This window comes from Lithobates pipiens, unplaced genomic scaffold (genome assembly GCF_037356315.1).
Source record: "Lithobates pipiens isolate NorthernLeopardFrog02 unplaced genomic scaffold, aLitPip1_a1.2 Scaffold_30, whole genome shotgun sequence".
Classification (NCBI taxonomy): domain Eukaryota; kingdom Metazoa; phylum Chordata; class Amphibia; order Anura; family Ranidae; genus Lithobates; species Lithobates pipiens.
Genome location: NW_027507791.1, coordinates 168413767 through 168441037, shown reverse-complemented (window position 1 = coordinate 168441037; position 27271 = coordinate 168413767). Strand labels below are relative to the sequence as shown.

Genomic DNA, 27271 nt, shown 5'->3' with positions numbered 1-27271 from the left:
AAATAGATGAAATCAATTAATTTTACTGCTCCATGTACAATCTGCAAACAAATTTGGACAATTATAAAATGCTCCTGGCCTCAAAAGAAAAAAAATTGTATTTAAATCTTAAATAGCTGGTGAGTCAATAAAACACTAGTGCCAACAACATACTAAGCATCTAAGCATCCTTTGAATTTGTATTTTTTTTTCATAATAACATTTCTGTACTTACCATGAACGCTTTCTCAAGTCAATTGAGGAATACTGGAATAGTAGATCACCTTACAATAGTATGGTATATTGCCACCTCCAGGCGGCAGGAACACTTGCAAACAAAGCAAAAGTTAAGCCAGCTCCGTTTATAACCCTGTCTCTAATTGTCATGCCTCAGTTTTGTGAACAAGCAGTACTCAGGGTTCAAAAGGCAGAGGGGGTGGTCCAAAAATCGTATTTTGTTTATTGTCCATAGCACATAATCTTATACCAGTATGATGTCCAAAAGCAGTTTAACAGAGGGGTGGGCAATAGCTAAAGAAAAAAAACAGCAAGAGTGAAATCATATTACACATAGCACACCAAAGGTCTTGCATGCAGGACTTTTGGTGCGCTTTCAGGAAACACACAAAAACCTATGGCAAAGTGCAGCTAATCTGCACACAACCTGTGGGTGCACTGTGCTGCACCCATGCTGTGGACAAATTGCAGTGGGGCAGTATGAAGCAGCAAAAAGGCAGGGCACTGAGGCCAAATCTGTGTTAGAGACCAGGATCATACCAAGGGGAAAAGCTGTACCTAGCTATAGGCATTAATATGAGAAACAAAGGACCATAAGCATTTCACCAAATATAGGTGCAACGTAATATTACCTGTGACAGCAGGAGAACCAAATAGCAATGGAATAAAAAAACACATCTATTAGTAAATTAGAAAATAAAAAAAAGTGTTTGAAAAACTGTAGGAAAAGATTTAAAGGGGTTGTAAACCTTAGACATGAAAAATTAACAAAGCTCATTCCTCTTTAGTGTGTACTAGACTCAAACCAAAGCACTCTCTGTATGAGTTACTGATACAATTCTAACCTGGCACAACAGCTGCCCAGGAGATGGCCTCCCCCCCCCCCCCCCGGCTGGGTGACTTATAACCTCACTCTTTTTTCTATGAGCGTGTGTGTGTGTGTGTGTGTGTGTGGGGGGGGGGGGGTTCTAGGGTGTTCAACAACCTCTGTATAAAGAGGGTGGTTAGCCAGGAATTAGGACAAGAGCGGTGTTGTGCCAAATGTAGCGATGCCCCCACAGGAGCCGTTTAAGTATATTTGGTTCTGTACTCTGGCTCAACCCCAAGAACTGTTCCAAACCATCTGGCACACCTAATATGCAGTACTAGGGCAAAACACACCAGTAGAAAGAACACAAACTGTGGTAGATAATAAGATATGTTTACTGATATGATAAAGGCACTTAAAAGGGGAACAACAAACTTACACTTTAGAATAACATTTCAGGTTGAATGTTGCCAATAGTAAAATAGCAACCACCGTGGAAGAATATCAAATCATTATGCTATTGATTTTGTGATATGAATGCTGTGGTAGGTCCCTATATGCGTGGATATATGTCCTGTGTCAAAAAAAAACGTTTTAACTACTTTATCTTGTATGTCTTTTCTATATTTGAATACATTTATATAAAAACTATCAAATTATTACTCTTTATACTTTTGAATTTATTTGGTGCCTTTAAAATCCTAAAGTCCCCACCTATCCTTGCTTCAAATGATCAAATATAACAAATGCCTGAACATAAACAGCTCTTATACACACATATACATGGCCTATGTGAACAGGCAGCAGAAGGGCATAGAAATGGCTTTCAGATGTGTCATATCACTCCCTTCTGTTCCTCTACGCATAGGTGCAAATACTAAATGCAATGTCATAAACATTCAACAGCTCAGTAAGGACATTTAACTTGCTCTTTTCAGAGAGTTCTAGGCAAATTCAAGCTCTGAGCACAGTGAAGGCAATCCCTGTAATGGGTAGGGAGATTTTAATGCACATGGCATAATTATTTCTGGTTCCAAGATCAATTTTATTTACAAAAGAAGGGTGTGGCCATGGGGGCAAAGTTCGCCCCCAGTTTAGCGAACCTCTTCATGGCCCAGTGGGAGGAGGATGTCCTCTATGCCTCTCAGAGACCTGAATTTGTTCTCTGGGCTATTGACGACATCCTCTCCCTATGGGATGGGAGCTGTGATTCTCTTGATCAGTTTATGGCCACACTTAATATTAACGATCGTGGGATCATTTTGAGTTATGAAGCTAGCTTGACTTCCACTTCCTGTATCTGCAGATTATGGTGGTTAACCAACAGCTTGAGTTATTTTTTTTTTTTTTTTTTTTTTTTAATTCTTTATTTATAGGATTTTCCAAAATTTACAAAAAACCACGATTCATATATAAACTATTTCACATGTTAAATACAACATCATTTCTTATACAGGTTATCTTCCTATTCCCTCCCCCCCCCCCTTCCCACCCCTCCCTCACTCGATCCTACTCCATGGGACTCCTTTTAACTAGCTTTCAATCCTCTTCAGATAGCTTTCAGTTTTACCAAACAATACCCAAAGACGCCATTTATTTTGGTACCTTTCCTCCAAGTTATCCAGTTTGTACATTGACTCTTCTATGATTCGAGTCTTTTCTAACCTATCTGCCCACTCCCTCATTGAGGGCGGGTCAGCTCTTTTCCATCTAAGCGGTATCAATGATTTAGCAGCATTTAATAAAGAGGGTATCAAGGAATACGCATACTCCTTCTCTCCTTTTTCTATATCATGAAACAAACATACCCATGGATCCCTCCTAATCCTTTCCCCTGTTATTTCAAAAATAGTTTCTATTACTTTATCCCAAAATATCTGTATCTTAGGGCACAGCCACCATATGTGGGCAAAAGACCCCTCCCCCATGCAGCCTCTCCAGCATAGCCGGGGGGTCGCACTACATATTTTATTTCCTTGTTGTGGGGTTATGTACCATCTTGTTAAAAGTTTATATGACATCTCTCGTGTTTGCGAATCTACGGTAACCGAGTAGGTTCGTCTAATTATCCTATTTCTATGGCCATCATCACCTAAGGACCCGATTTCGTTTTCCCATTTTTCTAAATAGGGAGGGTAATTTTGCTCTATTCTTTCTATTAGAATTTTATAAAATTTTGAGATTCTTTTTTGAAGGCACTGTCGGTTCACTAATAGCTTCTCCAACGGTCTAAGTTGTTCCATACCCCGTAGTGGCTGTGGTAAAGACTGAATAAAATAATATAATTGAAAATATCTCCATTTGTCTAATGGTTTATGTCCCCATTTCCCTATAATTTCTTCATATGTGCACATCCTATTACCTTCCATCACCTCCTGTACTTTAATATTATCTTTCTTAACCCAACTACTATAATATAAATATTCCTCTTGACCTGGGATAAAGAATTTAGTGTCCAGTAGTGGCATTAGTGGTGAGTTGTGTTCCCAGTTATGTCGTTTGTTTATTGTGTCCCATATCTGAAATAAATTTTTTGTGAGTGTGCTTGTGTTAGGGCCTAATTCTCTGTGTTTTGCAGGTATCCATACTATTTCCCCTAAATCCCTTCTACTTAACTTAATTTCTAATTCAGCCCAGTCCTTACCCTTTTTATTATAAATCCAGTCCGGTATTCGAGAGATTGCTATAGCCTCATAATACTTTTGGAGATCCGGCATTGCCAACCCTCCCCTTTCTTTACTTCTGATCAGGGTATTCCGAGCCACCCTTGCCGCTTTTTTTTTCCATATAAATCTGTTAATCAAGATTTTTAATTTATTTAAATAAACCTGTGGTAACACTATTGGGATCATTTGGCATGTATAGGAAAAGATTGGTAAAATAAACATTTTAACTACGTTTATTCTACCTGTCCATGATAGAGCTTTATATTGACACCTTTCCAAATTCTGTTTAATTTTATTTAATAAGGGTATATAATTGGCCTCAAACAGATCACTCACCTCTGCTGTCAGCCTTATTCCCAAGTAGACCAATTCCCTCCCACACCATCTAAAGGGGAATTTAGACCGAAGACGGCTCTGCTCTGTTATAGAAATATTCAGATTCAGAATTTCGGATTTAGATGTATTAACCTTGAAGTTAGAGACCTTCCCATAACTTGATAGTTCTTCCATTAGTGCTGGTATGGAAGACCCAGGGTTGGAGATATAGAGCAAAAGGTCGTCGGCAAACGCCGCAACCTTGAACTCCCTATCAGCAGCCCTTATCCCATAAATGTTTGAATTCATCCTAATGGCCCTCAACAGAGGCTCTAGTGACAGTATAAATAATAATGGGGATAGCGGGCAGCCCTGTCTTGTCCCATTGAATAACTCAAGGGGGCAGGACAGGGCCCCGTTTATTCTTATTCTAGCTTTAGGGTGGGTATAAAGGGCGTCTACCCAACCCCTCATACGGTCCCCCACTCCATACCTTTCCAGAACCTCAAACAAGAACCTCCACCCCACTCGGTCAAATGCCTTTTCCGCGTCTATTGACATGAGCACCGCAGGGGTGCCCCGTCTTACCGCTTCTTGGCATAACATAATGGTCTTTAATGTGTTATCCCGACCCTCTCTCCCCTCAATAAATCCAACCTGATCCTGCAATATCCATTCCGGCACATGTGGTCCCAATCTCTCTGCAATAATTTTTGCAAACAATTTAATGTCTGAATTTAATAAAGAAATTGGCCTATAGCTTTCTACTGCCGCCGGATCTTTTCCCTCTTTTAAGATCAGGACCACATGTGTCAGAAGTGTTTCTTCACGAAATGCTTGACCCTTCCCCACTGCATTAAAATAGTCGCATAATCTTGGGACTAGCTGTTTTTGGAATTGTTTATAGTAGGAGATCGGGAAACCATCGGGCCCCGGGCACCCTCCTTTAGCTGTATTTTTGATCGCCCTCTCAACCTCCGCCCTTGTTATTGGGGTTTCTAATGCTTCCATTTCTAATTGCCTGGCCCTGGGGATATCTAACTGATTTAGATATTCCTTTATTCCCTCCTCTACTTGATTCTCACCCTTATCCTGTTGCCCGATATTATATAGGCCCTGATAATATGTGAAGAATGTGTTAACAATATCGTCTGGCATATTTTGTAAGTCCCCCGCAGCATTTCTTACGTTTGGAATGAAAGTTCTATTTTTCTTTTCCTTCACCCTCCTAGCCAGCCATTTACCTGATTTATTCCCCCATTGGTACCTTTCTCTTCCCAAAATATGATAGATCGATCTCCTATTCTGCTCTAAGCAATCATCTAACTCACGTTTTTTTGTTATTAAATCTTGGGTGTCCTGGAGCCCCCATGGTCTCCCCAACTGTTCCAATCTCTGAATTTCCTCGTATAATAGGGATTTCTTCTTCTCCCTCTCTCTCTTTTTCCCTGCACCAATCCCTATTAATACGCCTCTTATAACTGCCTTGTGCGCTTCCCATAATACAGGGCTAGATGTTTCCGGGATGTCATTCAGACTAAAGAATTGTATAATCTCCTGCTCAATCCTTTCTGCTGTATCTTTGTCCTGTAATAGAGATTCATTCAGTCTCCAATTCGTCCTCGGTCCATGGTCCCCCCCGATCTCCAACTGAATCAGCACAGGAGCATGATCTGAAACAGTTCTTATCTTTATTTCAGCCTTCTTAAGTGCCCTTAAAAATGAATGCTCCAGGAAGATATAATCTATACGGGAAAAGGAACCATGGACCGAGGAAAAACATGTATAATCCCTATCTTTAGGGTGCAGTGTTCTCCAAGTATCATATAATTGGTATGCAGTTAATACTCTTGAAAATGACCTCAGTTTATGTTCAGATATCCTAGGCCCCACCCCTGTAGTATCTATTTTGGGGTTCATGCTCCAATTGAAATCACCTGCCAAAATTAATTTCCCTTCTTTAAAATCTTCTATTTTATTCAAAACTTTCTTCACGAATCGACCCGTATTCTTGTTTGGGGCATAGATATTAACAATTGTACATTTAGAATTAAACAGCATACCTTTTAGGCATAGGTAACGACCCTCCGGATCCACCAGTCGCTCTTCTAGGTTAAATCTTATTGTTCTACTGAACCCTATTGCAACCCCTCTCGAGAAGGGGGATGGGGAATCCCCGTAGAACCACACCGGGTAATTGGCCGAATTCAGTCTAACCCCAGAAGTGCATGTTATATGCGTCTCCTGCAAACACACTATATTTGCGTCCATATATTGCAGTTCGTCATTTACCCGGAATCTTTTCCTTTTTGAATTTAAACCCCTTACATTATACGTAACAACATTAAGGACTACCATACCTCTCTACTGGGGTAATTCCCCTCCCTATTTTTTTCTCTTTTTTTTTTCCTTTTCTTTCCTTCCCTTCTTTCTTTCCCTTTCTTCTTTCTTTTTTCCTTTCCTCCTAAGCGTCTAGTGGATCCAGTGGTGCCTGTACCTGCTAGTCCCATGGGAGGACCGAGTGAGAGCCCAAAAAAGCAACCGAAAACCACCCCCCTCCCTTTCCCTCCCTCCCTCCATCTCCCCTCCCAGAACCCCCTTTGTCCTATAACGGAACGTCTCATGAGACTGGGTAGGACACCCCCCTTCCCGTTAAGCCTATGGCATTGGTGGGCCGCTGTTTGTGTTCGCCTCACCCCCATAGTATCCCTGGAGCTTGAACCTTAATCCGCCCAAGACTCCTCTCGCCTACCCTCCCTCCCTCCCCCCAATTCCCCCCCCTCACCCCTCAACTCTCAGTGCAAATTCATCAGTTCAGCTCAATTCCAGTAATCTACTTTCGACTCCCCCTGATTGGTCGGCCCTGCCCTTTCCTCCCCCGGGTACTATTCCCTTCCGCCCCTAATACATCTTCACTACTCCATTCTATCTGAGGGGCAGGGATTATACCTAACTGTTCACAAAATTCTGGGAGGTCTTCAGGGTAGCGCAGAACTGCAGATCGTCCCTCTTTCTTTCCTATGAGGCATGCAGGAAATCCCCATTGATATGGGATGCCCGCCGCTCTCAGCAGTTCAGTAAGTGGTTTTAAGCATCTCCTCCTTCCCAATGTCTCACCCGCTAAATCAGGGTAGATCTGCAGTTCCGTGCCCTCATGGACCACCCCAGACTGTGTTCTCCCTCTTCTCATTACCTGCATTTTTTCTACTACATTGTGAAATCTCACTATAACGTCTCGAGGTGCTTCTGTTCTAATCCCCCGGGGTAGAGTCATTCTATGTATTCTATCAATTTTCAAAGGGGCTGTGACTTCCTTATCTAATAAAGGGTTAAAAATCTGTTGAGCTATCTCGCCCAGAGCCGACCCACCATATGACTCGGGGAGACCTTTTATCCGTATATTCTTTCTCCTACTTCTATTTTCTTGGTCCTCCAGCTTATATCTAATTGCTCTATTTGATTTCCGGAGAGCTGTTATCTGCTCTAAGATTCCCTCCATCTTAATCTCTTGAGACTCAACTCTGTTTTCTAACTCCTCAACTCTCCCCAATACCAAACCTATATCACTTCTTATTGTTGCGATATCTGCCCTTAGGGAGATCTCCATTCTCGCGAACATCTCAGAGAGCATCTCCCTGATTTGTGGGGGTTGGAGGGTTTCTCTATGGCTATCCGGAATCATTTCTTCTGTCTCCCTGTTAACCACCTCCCCCTCCCCCCGGGAATTATTCTGGTCTATTTCTACATTCTGTAAATTTACCCCGCTTTTTTTTTTAATCTCGCTTGACTTACTCGTGGTATTTTTTACCCCCCTTCCCTCTTCCCCCTTCTGTCTACTTGGGCCTGGGCGAATAGATTTATCTGTTCTGGGGCTGTCAGTCCCTTCATCCTCTCTTATACTAGAGTTTGCAGCTAAATATTTTTGGATCCCGACCGGACTTGTAGCCGGGGTGGCTGTCTTGTTAACTTTACTTGTCTTTCCCCTCATTTTGACAGGGTTGGAGACCCTCCTCCCTTTATCTAACGCTCGCCAAATATTCCTTTTTACTATCAGCCCCACTTCCCACTCTTCCCTCCTACCTTCAACCTAATCCAGTATACCTGCGTCCGAACCACTAAAGATCCCCCAAAGGCCCAAGATCACCCGTCATAAGATACAATTAAATCAAGAATAACAGTATCAACGGCTGCCTTATTCTAAAAAAAAGGAAAAAGACAAAAAGGGAGGGGGGGATGGGACCTAGTTCAGCTGCTTTCCATGCCGTGGAAAGATCCTCTATCAAGGACCATGCCGTTAATGGTATACCGAAAATGTAATAGGCTATACGGTGAGAAGGTGTTGATAGTGATATTATTACGGCTGTTAAGCTGAATTCATCTTACTTTGATAGCAGCTTTTTCCCCCCAAAAAGACACAAAAAAAAAAAATAAAACCAAAAAACAAAGATATGTCCGGTCCTACAGCTATTACATGGAGACAATCAAAAAACAGTCAAAACCGTCACACAGCCAGAAAAGGTTTTTAAGTGGGTCTTTCTTTGATGACAAGTTCTCCCACCCAAAAATCAAAAAAAAGACGAAAAACATGTATCCAGTCCTTTAACTGTTAAATAGAGGCAAACTACTCGGACCCACAGCCAGAAGAGGTTTTAGATAAGTTTTTCCTGCAAAAGAAACTCTTGCGTCAGATAACCAAGCATCAGAATATATCCAACCTCCTTTGTTCACAGCAGCGCACACTTCATCCTTAAATTATATGCATAAAAGTTCAGTTGTAATTTCAACTAGGAAAAAGGAAGGGGTCTGGCAGCTGAAGCGAGTTTCCATCAGCAAGCAAATTATTTTTCTTCCTTTTATTATGGCTTTAGATAGGTTTTTCCTGCAAAAGAAACTCCTGTGTCAGATAACCAAACGTCGGAGTATATCCAACCTCCTATGTTCACCGCAGCGCACACTTCATCCTTAGATTATATGGATAAAAGTTCAGTTGTAATTTTGTATTCAACTAAAATAAAAGAAAAAAAAAAAAAAAAAAGGAAGGGGTCTGGCAGCTAAAGCGAGTTTCCATCAGCAAGCGAATTATTTTTCTTCCTTTTACCGCAGCGCTCACTTCATCCTTAAATTATATGCATACAAATTCAGTTGTAATTTTGTATTCAACTAGAAAAGGGAAGGGATCTGGCAGCTACAGCAAATTTCCATCAGCAAGCAAATTATATTTTTTTTTTCCTTTTATTATTGCTTCCCCTTCTCCTCTCCTTCTCATCTCCACTCACATTTCAGTCCTTTAAGTGTTAAAAGGAAGCAAACTACACGGTCACACAACCAGAAGAGGTTTTAGATAAGTTTTTCCTGCAAAAGAAACTCTTGCGTCAGATAACCAAGCATCAGAATATATCCAACCTCCTTTGTTCACAGCAGCGCACTCTTCATCCTTAAATTATATGCATAAAAGTTCAGTTGTAATTTCAACTAGAAAAAGGAAGGGGTCTGGCAGCTAAAGCGAGTTTCCATCAGCAAGCAAATTATTTTTCTTCCTTTTATTATGGCTTCCCCTTCTCCTCTCCACTCACATTTATAGCAGCGGCACATTTAGAATATGCAAAGAGACACTGTCCTTCAAAGATAGACCTTAGGTGGCAGCCTTCTTATATCATTAAAAGGGAGGGAGGGGAGATACTCACAGGTAAGCCCGAGCTATAACCAGGGGGACAGAACTCTTCCTATCGGGTATAGTGTCTTTGAACCACCTCCAGCTTTGGGCTGCCTCCCTCCCCTTCAGGCCGCTTGTCTTACCGCTGTCATCGTAGACCGACCGCCAAGCGCCGACATGCGCAGACACAGATCCCTGGATAAACGGCTCCTCTCCTGACACCCAATTTCAGATGCAGCTGTCTGTCTGTCTGCCGATCAAAGGGCCTTCCTCATCGAAAGGTGAGCCTCCATCCGATCCTCCGCCGGTTCGCCGAGAGAGAGGTGGCTGTCCGCCTATGCCTAGATCGCGGAGGCCGCCGCGGCGAGATTCGAATCCCGCGGCGTTGCTGGAGCTCTCCGCGGGCCAGGGAAGTCACGCCCAGCCCCGCATCGACGAGAGCGTAGTGAGAGGGAGAGAGAGTGGGGATCTCGGGAGATCAGCGTATAGCGGCTCCTACGTCATGACGCCGCCCTACCTGCACACTCAACCAACAGCTTGAGTTTAAAACTTATTTCAAACCTACCGATCAGAACGGGTAAATCCCGATCGATAGTTGCCATCAGTACCAATGCTTGAAATCAGTGCCCCGTAGTCAGTTTTTGAAATTACGCCGCAACTGTACGAGGACTTCTGACTTTCTCCTACAATCCCAAGTCCTCAAGGAGAGATTTCTTAAAAAGGGTTACAACTCTGTTGATCTAGATGGGGAAATCAATAGAACTTTGCAGATGGACAGAAGTTCCACCCTTTTGGAACGCCCCAAGCAGGCCCCAGACTCTAGATTCAAATGGTCTTTTTCTTTTTACTGCGCGTTCCACCCAATCTAGACAGATCAGGGATATCATTAAAAGACATTGGAATGTGCTCCGGAATGACCGACTTTTAGGTTTGGTTTTACATGAACAGGCCAGTGTGATATTTAGAGGGGGTAGGTCTATACAGGGACAAATTACTCCCAATATGATTCATCCCCCAAAAAAGTTTCCTTTTTCCAGCAATGCAAAGGCTACCCTTGTCGTAAATGCAATGTAAGTCTCCACAACATTGGGGGTAGAAGCAGGGTAGATGCATTTGTCTACTGTTACCCTGTGTAGCTGCCCCATGAGACATTTCACCACTTGTGCCAGCCAATATGTTGTTTATTTGCTAACTTGCCTTTGCAAGAAGCAATATGTTGGTCGCACAATCAGGACATTTTCGATACGAGTGAACGAACATGTCGCTGGTATTAAGAGTGGGAAGAGCAAACACAGCCTACCTCGCTATTACTTACAGTTTCACAATAAGGACCCTACGGGAACAGTGAGTTGAGTTGAGTGATTGATACATTTGTTCCACGCTGGAGAGGGGAGTCCCGCCTACGAGCTTGGATCTTACTTCCCATTTGGCTTAAATGTGGAGTGGGATCTCAATTTGTTTATCAATCAGGCTTAGGGATATAACATCATGTCAGGGCTGCCTTAGCCTTCCTCCTCTGGGGTGGCCACTCAGCTGTCGGCTAATTGCCAGCTCTCTTCTCTTTCCACAGTTACCAGCTGTTCCCGATAATGCTCGTCTGACCTGCCTATTTAAAGCCTTCCAGCTCATTTCTCCTTTGCCTTCAGGTTGGTCACATCACAAGGAATCATCTCCTGCCGTTTGTTTCAAGACTGGCTTGCTGACATCCCTCCTGGCTTCTTATCCTGCTTGCGGTTGCTCTCCTTGGATCCCTGACTTCAGGCCTGGCTGATTACCCGATCTGGTTAACGAACTTTGGACTGGCTGACTACCCGATCTGGCTACTGGACTCTGGCTATGCTTGACTACGCTTTTTCTTTTTACCCTTTTATTTTTTATTAATAAACAAGTGTGATTTTATTGTACTTCTGTCTCAGTCTGATTCATGGTTCCAGACACATCATTATTTCGATTTTTATTTTTGTTCTGCATTTTAGATTTTCATGGTAGTATTTAAGAGGAATATTTTAGCTTTTCTTACTTTTTTTGCTTGTGGCTTTTTACATACACTACTCATTTATTATATATGGTCTCTGTATGCTTCCGATGTTCATCTCATTATTTTGAGTTTCTTTTTTGTCACGTGATGAGCAGTGACCTTTGTTTGGACATGTGGTTTCTGGTCATTTTTGCAGTCTCTGACTACTACTGGTTTTGGAGATGGCGTTTCCGGTTCCGCGAATGTCATTTCAGGGTGCGGGACTTTGACGTGGTTAGCGTCATATCCGGTCACAGTACTCTGGGGTTGCTGGCGTGTCACCTATCACAAGTCAAAGGAAAAACCCACCACTTCTCTCAAATATCTACAAGATATCATCACTGTCCTGATCTACTTGATAAGGATCTCCACCAGAAAACATTCGCTCTGATTCTGTGAGCAGGTTTCTTCAGCAACATTTTCCAGAGAACAATCCATACACAAAAGCAGGCCGAGGACGCCAAGCATTTTTTAGGTATGCAGCAGAGGGGAAGTTAGGAAAGAAACCAGTTTTCATTGTCCCCAATGTCACTCCCAACTAGGCCTATGCATCGAACACGGATTGCGACATTACCACGTCACTAAGATATTAGTGAAGGTATAGTGTCCATATTTCTAACAGCCTGTCTTTCTACATTGCCAATATCTGTGCTGATCATTTGCCTGCTGCCTTGACTGATCATACCTTTCACCTTAACATGCTATGAGGAAGGCTTTAAGCCAAAATGTGTTAGCATCTGTCATGTTGTAACCACTGTTAAAGATGGAATAAAACTTTTTGCAAAGAAGAAGCTTTGTGTGCCAGTTTTTTTTCAAACATCTTAATTTATATGGATGTATCAGCCTGAGCACCGATACTCAGCCCTTCATACTTTGACAGTGCGGTGGAGTTAAGGTAAGTTGTTATATATTATTCCACCTTAACTGACCCTGGCTTGTATATCAATAATGCCTCTGCCTGCTGTCACTATTGTTGGTCAACCACATTTCCGCCTTTCATCTGCACTGAGCTTGGCCTGTTAATTGACCATGTTTTTTGTCTGCCACTTGAGTTGATCTTTTGCCACTGTAGGAGCGGGATTCACGATAACAGAAGTTTCACATAAAGTATGTGAGGGGCTTCAGAGTAGTGCTCTGAGTAGAGAAAATCTGTTTTTGGTTTTCTCTGGGTTTTGTCTTTGGATTTAGGTGGGAAGAAGCCTCTACCGCTGTACCCAGGTCTTAACTGACCAAGTTCCTAAGCCTGATGTTCCTGCCTACTGTCCGAACCAATACTTTGGCTGTGCTGACCATATCTCTGCCTGCTACCTATACTGACCAAGGACTTTTTATGGACCATGTTCTTGCCTGCTGCCTGGAACAATACTTTGGCTGTGCTTACCATATCTCTGCCTACTGTCTTACTGACCCTGGACTGTTTATAGACCATGTTTCAGCCTGCTGCCTGTACTGGCCCTGTCTGGATAATTCCTTTGGCTGTTGCTGACCACATCTCTGCCAGCTTCCTGGACCAATGCACTCCTCTATGGACTTGTTCTACTAAAACCACAGGTAATCCTTTGTTTACCCTTTGTTTAGCTAAGCTGTAAAAAAGTCCAACACATGTGGAATTGCCATACTCAGGAGGAGTTTACCTATGCATTTTGGGGTGTAATTCTTGGTATGTCCATGCTGTGTGTTAGAAATTTCTTATAAATTGACAACTTTGTGTAAAAAATGTAAAAAAAAAGATTTAATTTTCTTTCTACATTTTAAGAATCATAGAAAATGTGTTGGGGGTAGTCATTTTGCATGTGTTTCCACTGCCCTGGCACTTCAAGCCCTTAAAAGATGTGATAGGTTTCTCAAGAAATTAGAATTGGAATTGTAATTTATGCCCCTAGAATGCCTGAAGGTGATCCTTGGATGCTAGGCCACTTTCTGTGGCTAGGCTGTGAAAAGTTTCAGACATGTGGTATTGTCATACTCAGTAGGAGTAGCAGAATGTATTTTGGGGTGTAATTCTTAGTATGTCCATTCTGTTTGTTAGAAGTACCTTATAAATTAGCTCCTCTGAGTAAAAAAATAAGTTTTTAATTTTCTTTCCCAATTTTCCAAAAACTTGTGGCAAAAAAATGACTTGTTCAAAAGACTCATTATGCCTTATACCTCATTGAAAATACGTTGGGTTGTTTGCTTTCCAAAATGTGGTAATTCTGTGGGCATTTATATTTCTATTGGGCATCTATGTGGCTAGGCTATCAAAATGTCTCATACCTGTGGCATCCCCACACTCAGGAGGAGTAGAATAATGTGTTTTGGGGTTTAACGGCAAGTATGCCTATGCCATGTGCGAGAAATAACTTTTTAATATGACAATTTAGTGAAAAATATTTAATCTATTTATTTTCCAAAGAATCGTGGGAAGAAAGGACATCCTCAAAAAATTCACCATGCCTCTTACTAAAAATCTTGAACTGTCTACTTTCCAAAAGGGGGTTATTTGTACTGTTCTGGCATTTTAGGGTCTCAAAAATTTAGATGGGTAGTCAGTACCCCAGGATTGATCAATTTTCAATGATACATACCATAGCTTCTAGACTCTATAACTTTCAGACTAAATAATACAATGGAAAACAATTGCTCCCCCTTTAAAATAATATTCGTTTATATGAAAGATATCGCACCAACCTGTCATAATAAAACAAAAATTCAAAAACAGAATCACCGAGTTGGAAGGATCACCCGTTGTGTATTTTATTGAATCACCTTTTGCTTTAATTACAGCCTTTAATATGTCTCTACTAACTTTGCACATCTAGACTTTGCAATATTTGTCCACTCTTATTTGCAAAACTGCTCAAGTTCAGTTAAATTGGATGGTGACCATTTGAGGATTGCAGTCTTCAAGTCATTCCACAGATTCTTAATGGGGTTTAAGTCTGGGCTCTGACTAGGCCATGCAAGGACATTCACCTTTTTCTCCTTCAACCATGAAATGGTAATTTGTGCTGTGTGCTTTGGGTCATTGTCATGTTGGAATGTAAACCTTCTTCCCATTGACAACTTTCTGGCTGAGGGCAGCATATTTTCCTCATGAATTTGATGGTATTTTGCCTCATTCATTTTTCCTCCTATCCTGACAAGTGTTAGTCTCTGCTTAAGAGAAACACCCCCATAACAGGATATTAACACCTCCATGCTTTACTGTAGGAATCGTGTTATTTGGATGGTGAGCTGTGTTGGATTTCCGCCAGACATATTGTTTGGTGTTGAGGTCAATTAAATTTTAGTCTCATCTGACAATAACGCCCTTTTCCATGTGTCCTCAGAATCTTCAAGGTGTGTTTTGGCAAAGCTCAGTCGTGACTGCACGTGGCCCTTCTTGAGAAGTGGCTTTTTTCTTGCAACCCTCCCATACAAGCCACATTTGTGGAGAATATGAAATATTGTTGTCACATGCACACAATAGGGTTGATTTACTAAAGCTGGAGAAGGCAAAATGTGGTGCAGCTCTGCATAGACCCCATTCAGCTTCCATATTATTTTGTCAAAGCTTAATTGAACAACTGCAGTTAGAAGCTGATGGTCTACTATGCACAGCTGCACCAGAATTTGCACTCTCCAGTTTTAGTAAAATAACCACAATAACCACTCTATTCTAGACGTTACTGTGCTTCTAGGCATTGATAAAGCCTTTAAAAAATGTTTGTAATGGAAGACGACACTAATGTAAGGAATAAATAGCTGCACACCCCAACAATGTATTGAATAGAGAAGTTGCCCCCCGTGTTTATAAGCAGCAAAAGTATCACAACTTAAATGTATAAAAGGGTCTTTATTAAGGAAAATTAGAAACACTTGACATTAAAACATGAGCTCTGGTCAGGAGGCTGGAGTACATATACCATAATACAGTGATGTGAACATGTATATTTGAGAAATTACATTACAAAGATACACATGCTAGGGCCTCATGTAACAATGAGGCCCTCGTGGCTGCTTTTTCTCATGGTCTCTAGGATACCACCAATGATGAGATAGCAGCCGAGATATACCCACTGAGCTGGAGAAGTTGATCACGTTTGCCATCCTCATTGACTCAGAGAAAGACTCTTAAGGAGCATTTGTGGGAGCCTCCTGTACATTCGTCTCCAAGCTTTGCAGTCCCACCCGTCCCTCCCTCACCTCCCATACCTTCTGGTACCGAGTCGTGCAGTGAAGGTGAACCCATGCACTTGGGTTTCATGTGTCTCTCTGCGGATGATGAGGAAGCAGAGATTGTGCCTTTAATGTGGCCAGGCAGTTCACTTTTTGAAATCCTGTCCTACATGTCCAGTGAATGCCCGAACCTTGAGGTCCTGTCACGGACAGACCTTAGGTGGCATTGTTTCATCCCTGGTTATCCAGAAGAATAAGCCCCTGGTTTCGGTCACCCTTTCCGAGTCGTCCATCAAGATACAGGCTCTATTCAACTCTGGGGCTGCAGCCTGTTCATTGATGCCATCTTTGTATCGAAACACTTGATTCCGCTGCAGCTGTGTGACACTCCACTTGCCATTGAGGCTCTTGACAGGAGACCTCTACAGCCATGTGACTCATGAGCCAGTTTCGTTGTCCGTGGCCTCAGGGGCTCTTCACCATGAGATAATCCAATTTCAAGTTATTTCCTCACCTAGGTTTCTGCTGGTTATTGGTTACCCTTGGTTACAGAGGCACAACCCCTCTTTTTATTGGCTCCATGCTGAGGTTCTCTCCTGGACACCACAATGCACCACATGTTTCTAGAAGGTAGCCAAGGTCCTGTGCACCTCTTCACTCTCCTTCCTGCTGGAGGAGTACTGCAATTTTAGCTGTGTCTTTGGCAAAGGTCAAGCCGGTAGTTTGCCTCCACACTGGCTGTATGATTGCGCAATTGACCTTCAACCTGGTGCCATACCCCCTCGTGGCCGGGTTTACCCTTTGTCGGTCTTGGAGAATAAGGCCATGGAGGAGTATGTTGCAGATACACTTTCTCAAGGTTTCAGCCACAAATCCTAGTCTCCTGCTGATGCTGGTTTCTTCTTTGTAAAGAAGAAGAATGGTGAACTTAGACCTTGTATTGATTATAGGGGTCCCAATAATTTCATGATTAAGAATGCCTATCCGATTCTGTTGATTACAGAGTTATTTGACTGCCTCAAGGGAGCAACAGTTTTCACAAAGCTTGATTTGTGAGGGACATTAATCTTGTGAGGATTAAGGAGGATGGCAAGTGGAAAACTGAGTTTAATACCAGAACAGGCCATTATGAGTATCTTGTAATGCCTTTGGGCCTTTGTAATGCCCCAGCAGTTTTCCAGGAATTTATTAACAATGTCCTCCGAGATTTGTTGAAGTTATGTGTGGTGATTTATCTCCCTGATATCCTCATATTTTCCAAGTCCCTGGAGAGCCACCACACAGATGTCTGTCGTATGCTTCAGAGAGAACAATCTCTATTGTAAACTGAAGAAGTGCGAGTTCCATTGTGAACAGGTTAAATTCCTGGGCTGTCATTTCCATTGCTGGTTTTTCGATGGACCCAGAGAAACTTTCGGCAGTCCTACAGTGGCCCTGACCCGTGGTTTAACATCCTCTGAAGCGTTTCCTGGGCTTTGCCAACTATTATCAGAAGTTTATTCATAACTTCTTGTCTCTGGTCAAGCCCCTGACTGATATGAGCAGAAAGAACAGTAACCCACAAAGTTGGTATCCAGAATCCATTAGGGCCTTTGAGAGACTCAAAGCTGCTTTTGTTTCTGCTCCTGTGTTGGCACATCCTGATCCTATGTTACCTTTTATCTCTGAGATTGATGGTTCTGAAACTGGTATTGGCGCCCTTCTGTCACAACGTCCTACCTCTAAGAGCGCTATGCATGCTTGTGGCTACTTTTCCAAGAAATTGTCATCTGCGGTGACAGAGAGCTGTTGCGATCATTATAGCCCTGAAAGAATGGATACATCTCCTCAAAGGTACCACTGTGCCAGTTGTCATTCTTACTGACCATAAGAATCTCACATTCTTGTTTGAGGCTAAACGCCTCTCTCCCAGAAGCGCGCTCTTTTCTTGTCAAGTTTCAATTACATTTTCTCATTCTTACCCGGTACTAAGAATGTAAGGGCTGCTGCCTTGTCACAACAATTTTCATCCACTTCCAAGTTGGACTAGGTTCCGGTTCCTGTGATTCCTCCTGATCGTATTCTGGCTACGGTTTGCATCAGTCTCACTTCTCCTTTGGGTGACAAAATTCTTGCTGCTCAGGTCCATGCTCCTCCTGAGAAACCTTGTGACCACTGCTTTGTCCCAGAGAGTCTCGGTACTGCTGTGCTCCAGACTTACCATTCTCCCACGGCAGCTGGCTACCCTGGGAAGAATCAACTCGTTTGGGCCATTTCCCAACAATTTTGCTGGCCTAGTCTACATGCTGATGTAATTGCCTTTGTAGCTGCCTGTTCTGTGTGTGCTCAGAGTAAGACTCCACGACACCTTCCAGTGGGCCTCCTACAACCCATACCCAATGGAGAGAGAGGCCCTGACCCAACTGTCTACAAATTTATTTGTGGAGTTACTCAACTCCCAAGGCAACACTGTTATCCTTATGGTGCTTGACCGGTTCTCAAAGATGTGTCATTGTGTTCCACTTAAGAATTTGCCCACTTCTAAGGAACTGGCTTTCATTTTTGTTTGGGAGATCTTTCGCTTACATGGGCTACCCAAGGTGAGTGTCTCAGACAGGGGTAGTCAGTTTGTGTCCGGGTTCTGGCGAGCCTTTTGTGCACAGTTGGGAATTCAGCTTGTTCTCCTCTGCATATCAACTGCAGTCTAATGGGGCTGCAGAACGAGCCAGTCAGTCCTTGGAGCAATTCCTACGTTGCTATATTTCTGACCATAACAACTGGTCAGACCTATTAACGTGGGCATCGTTTGCTCACAACAGTGTCTTGAATTCTGCTTCCCAATTGTCCCCGTTTATGGCGAATTATGGTTTCCAACCTTCCATGTTGCCTGACTCGTTTGTTCCGCAGAGTATTCCTGCATTAGAGGAGCATCTCTGTGCATATGCATCCATATGTGTGCTGAACATGCGTATATGTGTGTGTATATATATGTTTGCCCCCATTGTAATTATATGCATTTATATATTTATGTATATATCTATTAATATATACATTTTATATATATTTTTATATTTTTCCACAATCGTTCAACCGATCATGTTTATTCATTTCATATGATCTTCTGGCCAGTTCTATATACAATTATCAGGTTCTCTTTCTTTCCCTCTCTTTACATCCTTTTTAATTGAAGAGGTGTTTATGGAGTATTAATCTCTCCATCTTTTTACTTAGCGCTCTTTCATATTCCCTACTTTTTGCTGTGACAGCCATACATTTATTATTTGCCACTATCTTGTCACGATTTTTATTAATAATTTTCTAACATTTTATCATCTTAGTAACATTTTAACCACTTGGGTACCGCGCTATTGCAAAATGACGGCAACAGCGCGGACCCACATTTCCGGGACTACGTCTATTGACGTCGTCCCGGATACGAGCGGCCTGCGCGCCCCCGTGAGACTCGCCTGATCACCGATCCGTGTAAGGGGTCGATCCCGACCCCTTATCACGTGATCAGCTGTCAGCCAATGACAGCTGATCATGTGATAAAACGGAGCCGGTAATCGGCTAGTATTCCTCCTCGCGCTGACAGCGCGAGGAGAAAAAAAAAAAGCCGATCGCCGGCGGCCGTGTTCAGGACATCAGTCCCGATCACGGCCAGCAATTTAAGAGGACACCTGCCCCCTGCCAGTGCCCACCTGCCACCCGCAGTGCCATCCTGAAATAAAGTAAGTGCCCCCCTGTCAGTGCCACCCAGCAGTGCCCATAGTGCCCACAGTGCCACCCAGCAGTGCCCACAGTGCCACCCAGCAGTGCCCACAGTGCCACCCACAGTGCCACCCAGCAGTGCCACCCACAGTGCCACCCAAAATCTGCCTCAAAGGTGCTGCACCCCAGTGCCGCCCATCAGTGCCCAGCAGTGCCGCCCATCAGTGCCCAGCAGTGCCGCCCATCAGTGCCCAGCAGTGCCACCTATCAGAGCCACCTATCAGTGCCACCTATCAGTGCCCATCAGTCCCATCTATCTGTGGTACCTATCAGTGCCCATCCGTGCCACCCATCCGTGCCACTTATCCGTGCCACCCATCCGTGCCATCTTATCTGTGCCCATCTTTGCCCATCAGTGCCGCCTTATCTGTGCCCATCGGTGCCGCCTTATCTGTGCCTATTAGTGCCGCCTTAACTATGCCTATCAGTGCCCACCAGTGCAGCCTATCAGTGCCCACCAATGCAGCCCATCAGTGCCCACCAATGCAGCCCATCAGTGCCCACCAATGCAGCCTATCAGTGCCGCCTAATCAGCGCACTTCAATGAAGGAGAAAAATGACCCGTTTGCAAAATTTTATAACAAACTATTAAAACATGATTTTTTTTTTTTTTTTTTTGCATCTTTTTTTGTTTGTTTAGCCAAAAATAAAACTCCGAGCTGTAACTAAATACCACCAAAAGAAAGCTCTATTTGTGGGAAAAAAATGATAAAAATTTCATTTGGGTACAGTGTTGTATGACCGCGCAATTGTCATTCAAAGTGCATCAGCGCTGAAAGCTGAAAATTGGTCTGGGACTGAGGGGGGTTTAAGTGCCCAGTAAGCAAGTGGTTAAACAATCACAGTTTTGGTTCCCAGTTGTTTTCAGTGTCATCCTTTCAGCCAATCAGGTGCTATTGAGCTTAGTATATCACATAACTCTTCTAAGAAGGCCCCCACTAGAGCCTGAGGAAAAGGAACGTATGCTTTGAACACGCGCACCCTCCCGCAAAGGGGTATGCCTCAGGCTATGTAAATTTATACTGTAGGGACCTTAATTCAAACTACCATTTCAATGGATTGAAAGTATTATGTATAAGTACTTATTTTCCTGCACTTATTTTTTTTCTGCACTATTGTACACCAGAGCTCATATTTTAATATTTTTTTTGTACTCTAAAGTAATTTGACAAGTGATTTTAATAATATAAGTAGTTATTTGACTTTTACAAAGCGATTGTCTTTTCTCACTGCCAGAAAACCCCACGGGGAATTTTTTTATTTTTTTGAATAGCTCAAAGCTCTCTCCGATTTAATGGAGAGAATCTGTGAACAGAATTTTTCAAGTCTTGCCACAGATTCTCAATTGGATTTAGGTCTGGACTTTGACTGGACCATTCTAAAACATGCATATGCTTGCATTCCATTGTAGCTCAGGCTGTATGTTTGGGGTTGTCTTGTTGGAAAGTGAACCTCCGCCCCAGTCTCAAGTCTTTTACAGACTCTAACAGTTTTTAGAGTATGTATGTGGTTGTATCTGGCTCCATCCATCTTCCCTTCAACTCTGACCAGCTATCCTGTGCCTGCTGACGAAAACCACCCTCACATAGTGATGCTGCCACCACCATGTTTCACAGTGGAAATGGTGTATTCAGGCGTTTTGCTTTTAGACCATAAATTTCAATTTTGGTCTCATCTGACCAGAGCACCTTCTTCCACGCGTTTGCTGTGTCCCTCACATGGCTTCTTGCAAACAGGACTTCTTATGGATTTCTTTCAACAATGGCTTTCTTCTTGCCACTCTTCCATAAAAGCCAGATTTGTGGAGTGCACGACTAATAGTTGTCCTGTGGACAGATTCTCCCACCTGAGCTTTGGATCTCTGTAGCTCCACCAGAGTTACCAAGGGCCTCTTGGCTGCTTCTCTGATTAATGCTCTCCTTGCCTGGCCAGTTTAGGTGGACAGCCATGTATTGGTAGGTTTGCAGGTGTGCCATACTCTTATCATTTTCAGATGATGGATTGAACAGTGCTCCGTGAGAGGTTCAAAGCTTGGGATTTTTTTTTTATAATCTCTCTTTTAAACTTCTCCACAACTTTATCCCTGACCTGTCTGGTGTGTTCCTTGGCCTTTATGATGCTAAGGTTCTCTAAATTTAGGTTCTCTGAGGCCTTCATAGAACAACTATATTTATACGAAGATTAAACTATACACTGGTAGACTATTTACTAATTAGATGAATTCTGAAGGCAATTGATTCCACTAAATTTTAGTTATGGGTATCAGGGTAAAGGGTGCTGAATACAAATGCACGCAACACTTTTCACATATGTATTTGTAAAAAATTGTGAAAACAATTTATCATTTTTCTTCCTCTTCACAATTATGTGCCACTTTGTGTTGGTCTATGACATAAAATCCCAATAAAATACATTTACATTTTTGGTTGCAACATGACAAAATGTGGAACATTTCAAGGGGTAGGAATACTTTTTCAAGGCTCTGTATTAGCCTAAATTGATGAAGCAATTCAATTTTTTTACTGGATGTGTTTTATAGCAGAAAGTATTTTTCAATCACAGAGGTGATCAAATACCCCTATAAGAAAGCTCTATTTGTTGGAAAAAAGGACATCAATTGTATTTGGGTACAGCGTTGCACGACTGCACAGTTGTCATTTAAATTAATACAGTGCCGTATCGCAAAAAATGGCCTGGTCATAAAGAGGGGTAAACCTTCCGGAGCTTCTAAATACATACACTGAATCTGCTTTTTATCTTCTCCAGCAGTCTTCTGCAGGCACCCTCTGTGTCCTCATTCATTCACATCCCCCCTTCCGCCGATTTTCCTTACTCGGAGGCACAGCATAGCTGCTAGTACTGCCAGGCGGGCTGCTGACACTACTGTGCAGGGAGAGAGTTGAGCTATGTGAGGAAAGTTTGTTTGGGGAGGTAAACTGACAATGTTTCAATCAGGATTCCTTTTCAGGGACATGAGAAGGGTTAAAGGTTACAAGTTAGGTCAGAAGAGCGGGAAGCCCCCCTTAACTGAGACACATCATTATCTACATGAGCATGCCCCCAAGCACTCTATGTCCAGATAACCTGAAGGTTGATTTGTGACCATTACATTTAACCCTGTGTTGAATCAAACTCTGTACAATTAAAGTCCCATACACACTGGATGTTTAAAAAAAAAAAAATCATATGGGGGGGTTGGAGGGGGAGCGGGTAGAGGGTAGTGGGTCCAGGGATTACTCTATCGGGTTACTAAGGGAAAGGGAAAATTCCTGACAACCCTCGACCTATGTAAAAGGTACTGGCAAATTCCTCTGGATGAGGAATCTATTCAAAAATCGGCGTTTATTACCCCATTTGGCCTATACCAGTCTAAAATAATGGCATTTGGGATAAAGAATGCACCAAAGACTTTTCAGAGGATGGTAGACCAACTCCTCGATGGCCTTCAAGACTAGGCTTGTGCATATCTGGATGACATTGCAATCTACAGTGATACCTGGGAGGACCATCTGGTTCACCAGGGTGTTGTGTTAGACCGCATCAAGGCTGCAGGACTAACCCTTAAGCCAGAGAAATGCAGCATAGGGATGTCCGAGGTACAGTACCCTTGGACATCGAGTAGGCAGTGGAAAACAACGACCCGAGCCTGCTAAGATTGAGGCCGTTGCCAAGTAGCCGACCCTCCGTACTAAAACCCAGGTCCTGGCATTCCTCGGCACAGCTGGGTACTAAAGGAAGTTTGTCCCGCAATATAGTTCCATCACTAAGCCCCCGACAGACTTGACTAAGAAGCACCTTCTCCGACAGGTACTGTGGTCCCCCGAGTGTGAAGCTGCCTTCCAACAATTAAAGAATGCACCAACTTCTGCTCCTGTTCAACTTGCCCGACCCAACCAAAATGTTTGTGTCCACACAGATGCCTCTACATTCGGACTGGGGGCAGTACTAAACCAAGTAGGACCTGATGGCAGTGAGCACCCAGTGGCCTACATCAGTCGGAAGCTGCTACCCAGGGAATTCAGTTATGCAGCCGTGGAAAAGGAGTGTTTGGCGCTGGAGTGGGCTCTCAAGAAATCCCAACATGCTGCTGCAGCTTGGTAGGACACATGCTGTTGCAACTTGTTGGGGCACATGCTGCTGCAACTTGGTGGGGCGCATGCTGCTGCAACTTGGTGGGGCGCATGCTGCTGCAACTTGGTGGGGCGCATGCTGCTGCAACTTGGTGGGGCGCATGCTGCTGCAACTTGGTGGGGCGCATGCTGCTGCAACTTGGTGGGGCGCATGCTGCTGCAACTTGGTGGGACGCATGCTGCTGCAACTTGGTGGGACGCATGCTGCTGCAACTTGGTGGGGCGCATGCTGCTGCAACTTGGTGGGGCGCATGCTGCTGCAACTTGGTGGGGGCGCATGCTGCTGCAACTTGGTGGGGCGCATGCTGCTGCAACTTGGTGGGGCGCATGCTGCTGCAACTTGGTGGGGCGTATGCTGCTGCAACTTGGTGGGGCGCATGCTGCTGCAACTTGGTGGGGCGCATGCTGCTGCAACTTGGTGGGACGCATGCTGCTGCAATTTGTTGGGACGCATGCTGCTGCAATTGATGGCGACACATGCTGCTGCAATTGATGACACATGCTGCTGCAATTTGGTGGTGACACATGCTGCTGCAATTTGGTGGTGACACATGCTGCTGCAATTTGGTGGTGACACATGCTGCTCCAATTTGGTGGTGACACATGCTGCTGCAATTGATGGCGACGCATGCTGCTGCAATTGATGGCGACGTATGCTGCTGCAATTGATGGCAACGCATGCTGCTGCAATTTGATGGTGACGCACGCTGCTGCAATTTGATGGTGACACACGCTGCTGCAATTTGATGGTGACACATGCTGCTGCAATTTTATGGGGACATATGCTGCTGCAATTTGGTGGGGACATATGCTGCTGCAATTTGGTGATGACACATGCTGCTGCAATTGATGGTGACACATGCTGCTGCAATTGATGGTGACACATGCTGCTGCAATTGATGGTGACACATGCTGCTGCAATTGATGGTGACACATACTGCTGCAATTTGGGAATGACACATACTGCTGCAATTGATAGTGACACAGGCTGCATTTGGTGGGACACAGGCTGCATGGAAGGAGGGACTCTGCTGGGAACACCTGATGGCATCTGGTGGCAAGCGACATGGCTAGTGACATGCTCAGGGCTCCCACTCATTCTGCATTATGGTGAGTTGAATGATTTTGTTTTATATTACAATGTTATAATAGAAATAATGTGCTTCAATCATCCTGACACCATAAAAACCATGATGCCGGGATGATTGAAGTGCTAATACCAGGTGTTTGGAGTATCTTTATCTGCTGATTGTTAAACTTTCTAGGATACACATAGTTCTATTGTCTGTCCCTGCTGTTCCTCCATCCCTCTCTCCCTCTTCCTCCGTTCCTCGTTCATCTCAGACACTAACCACACCACCTTAGAGCCACACCGACCATTTTGCTGAAACCACGACCATTTTCACCAAGTGTGAGGGGTCAAAAAGCAAAGGCAGGGTCTGGCGCCCCCCCATCCTAAAACTTCACCAGCCACCACTGCGTAGCGCTGTACAAGAAGTGTGGAAAGGACTAAAATGCAGAGTTCAGAGACAAAAGGACACACGCCAGACATTTTTGTCATATCCAAAAGCTTTCCCACAGAGTGAGTCTTCAGAAAGAGTAACTCCTTAGTTGCTACAATGTACATGTGTCATAAGTGTACCATGTGACATACCAAATATTAACAATGTGATAATGAGCCATGATATTCATACAGTGCCAGAAGTTACACCAATAAATCGCATAAAAAACAATCGCATGAAAAATTTGTATATAAATTATAAAATACATGCAAATCTGAGATAAATAAATGAACCTAGATTCCTATTGCAGTGAACACAGGAAAAAAAATTCAGATGACTTTCGGTGCTCCCCCTTGTGGTTCCCCACTCACCAGCTGCAGTAACTCCTGCAGGGGTATTACGCACGTAAGGAGGGTTGGTGCCCAGATGATGTTATAATCCTAAGCATCCGATATTCAGCTGTTATAGATCATCCAAGGGTATCTTGCTCCTGGATCTGTTAGGATACACCTGATGTGCTCAAGGGGCAGATCTCCCAGCTGTAGTAGTATCAAATTCCTTACTCACACCACTCTCCGATGCAGCCAAGGGTATGCATATGAGAAAAAATAAGGGCTCCCATAGTGTAGTAAAAGGTTTTTGGAAAAAAATATTTATTATAAAAAGTATGTAAGTATTTAGCGGTTCTGAGGGTTGGTTGTGTAGGTAGGCCTTAACACCAGTCTGGCCAGGCTGTGTTTGGAAATTCTGCCTGGTCATGTGAACGGTGAGGTGCACATGACAGGCCAGAACCAGGTCTGGTTGGATGTTTAGGTATCGGCCTTCTCGGAGCCAATCAGTGGGAGTTCCGGGGCCCACTGAGGAGTCTGAGAAGGGGTACTAAAAGGGGTGTGAGTCACATGTTCGAGGTTCCGGAGTGGTTTGTGAGACCCATGTGGTCTCGTCTGGTTCCAGGACCAGGGTAGCCCCATGAGGGGTCCGGGTCACGGGGTGTTCGACACCCTGCAACATGTTCCTGTCAGTGGCCCGAAAGACCTGTTTGGTCTGGGGTAGGGATCCGTCCGTTCCCGAGTCTCGGAACCTGCTGGTACGAGGCACAGTAACTGAGGGAGGATTCAAAGTGTCCGGGTGTGCTCTCGGCTTGGAGGGACACTACAGCTCGTGGAAGTGACTGGGGGAGGACTCTTCAGTATAGGGCCGGCAAGTGGCATCCTGAGAAGTTCCTGGTTACTGAATTGAGAAGGACATTGACGAATTCACACTTTTCCAGTAACATTGAGGAGACCGGAAACGTTCCAGGTACTGAGGAAAAAGTTTCCTGTTCACCCTTAGTTGATTGTTCAAGTTTGAGTTAACGTGCTGACTGCCATAATCTCTGGCTAGAAATCTGTTAAGCCTTGGAGCGCCCAGCTGCGAGTGGCTACTCTCTGGGTGGAAATAGAGACTTTGCTAGACTTGCAGTTCAAGGTGCCTGAGTTCTTCACCCGTGCCCTCTGTTCCCTACTGTGTTAATTGAGAGTTCTTACTGCAAAATAAAACCTTTTAAAAAGGACTTCATCTGTGTCAGTGTTGAAGTCGTTGGGTATCAACCCTGGGAAACCCTAGAAGTGGAGGAGCAGGCCAAGAGAAGGTAACTGGTTAGCCCATAAAGTCAAGGCTGCCCTGCAACGGGTTATGGCTGCTACATATAAATTATATAAAAAGCGCTAACAAAAATCGTAAGAAATCCATGAAAAACACTGGTAAAAAACAGGTTTTCCACAAATAGAGATAAAAAGTCCTCAAAAACCGGATCTACATCTACGAGACAAGCATAGGTGGCTTCTAGGGTTGTGGAGTAATGCTAATGCCATGTTCACACGACCGGACTTTCCAGCTGACTAGGTCCAAATGACTTCCGGTGGAGTTACGACGGACTTTCCCAATGAGCGGACTTGCCCACACATGACTGGTCTTCCCGATGGACTTTCGACGGAGTTACAGAGGACTTCAAAATGAACGGACTTGTCCACGCATGGACTAAAGTCAGTTAATTTTGAACATGATGAGTTACAATGAGTTACGATGGGACTAG

At 43.7% G+C, this 27271-nt stretch overlaps 1 protein-coding gene across 6 annotated transcripts in view; it reads right to left on the bottom strand.

Moving 5' to 3' along the window:
• Positions 1-27271, bottom strand: part of ZFYVE26 (zinc finger FYVE-type containing 26) — a 1794472-nt gene that overhangs the window by 252058 nt on the left and 1515143 nt on the right. The gene's annotated exons all lie outside the window — the stretch shown is intronic.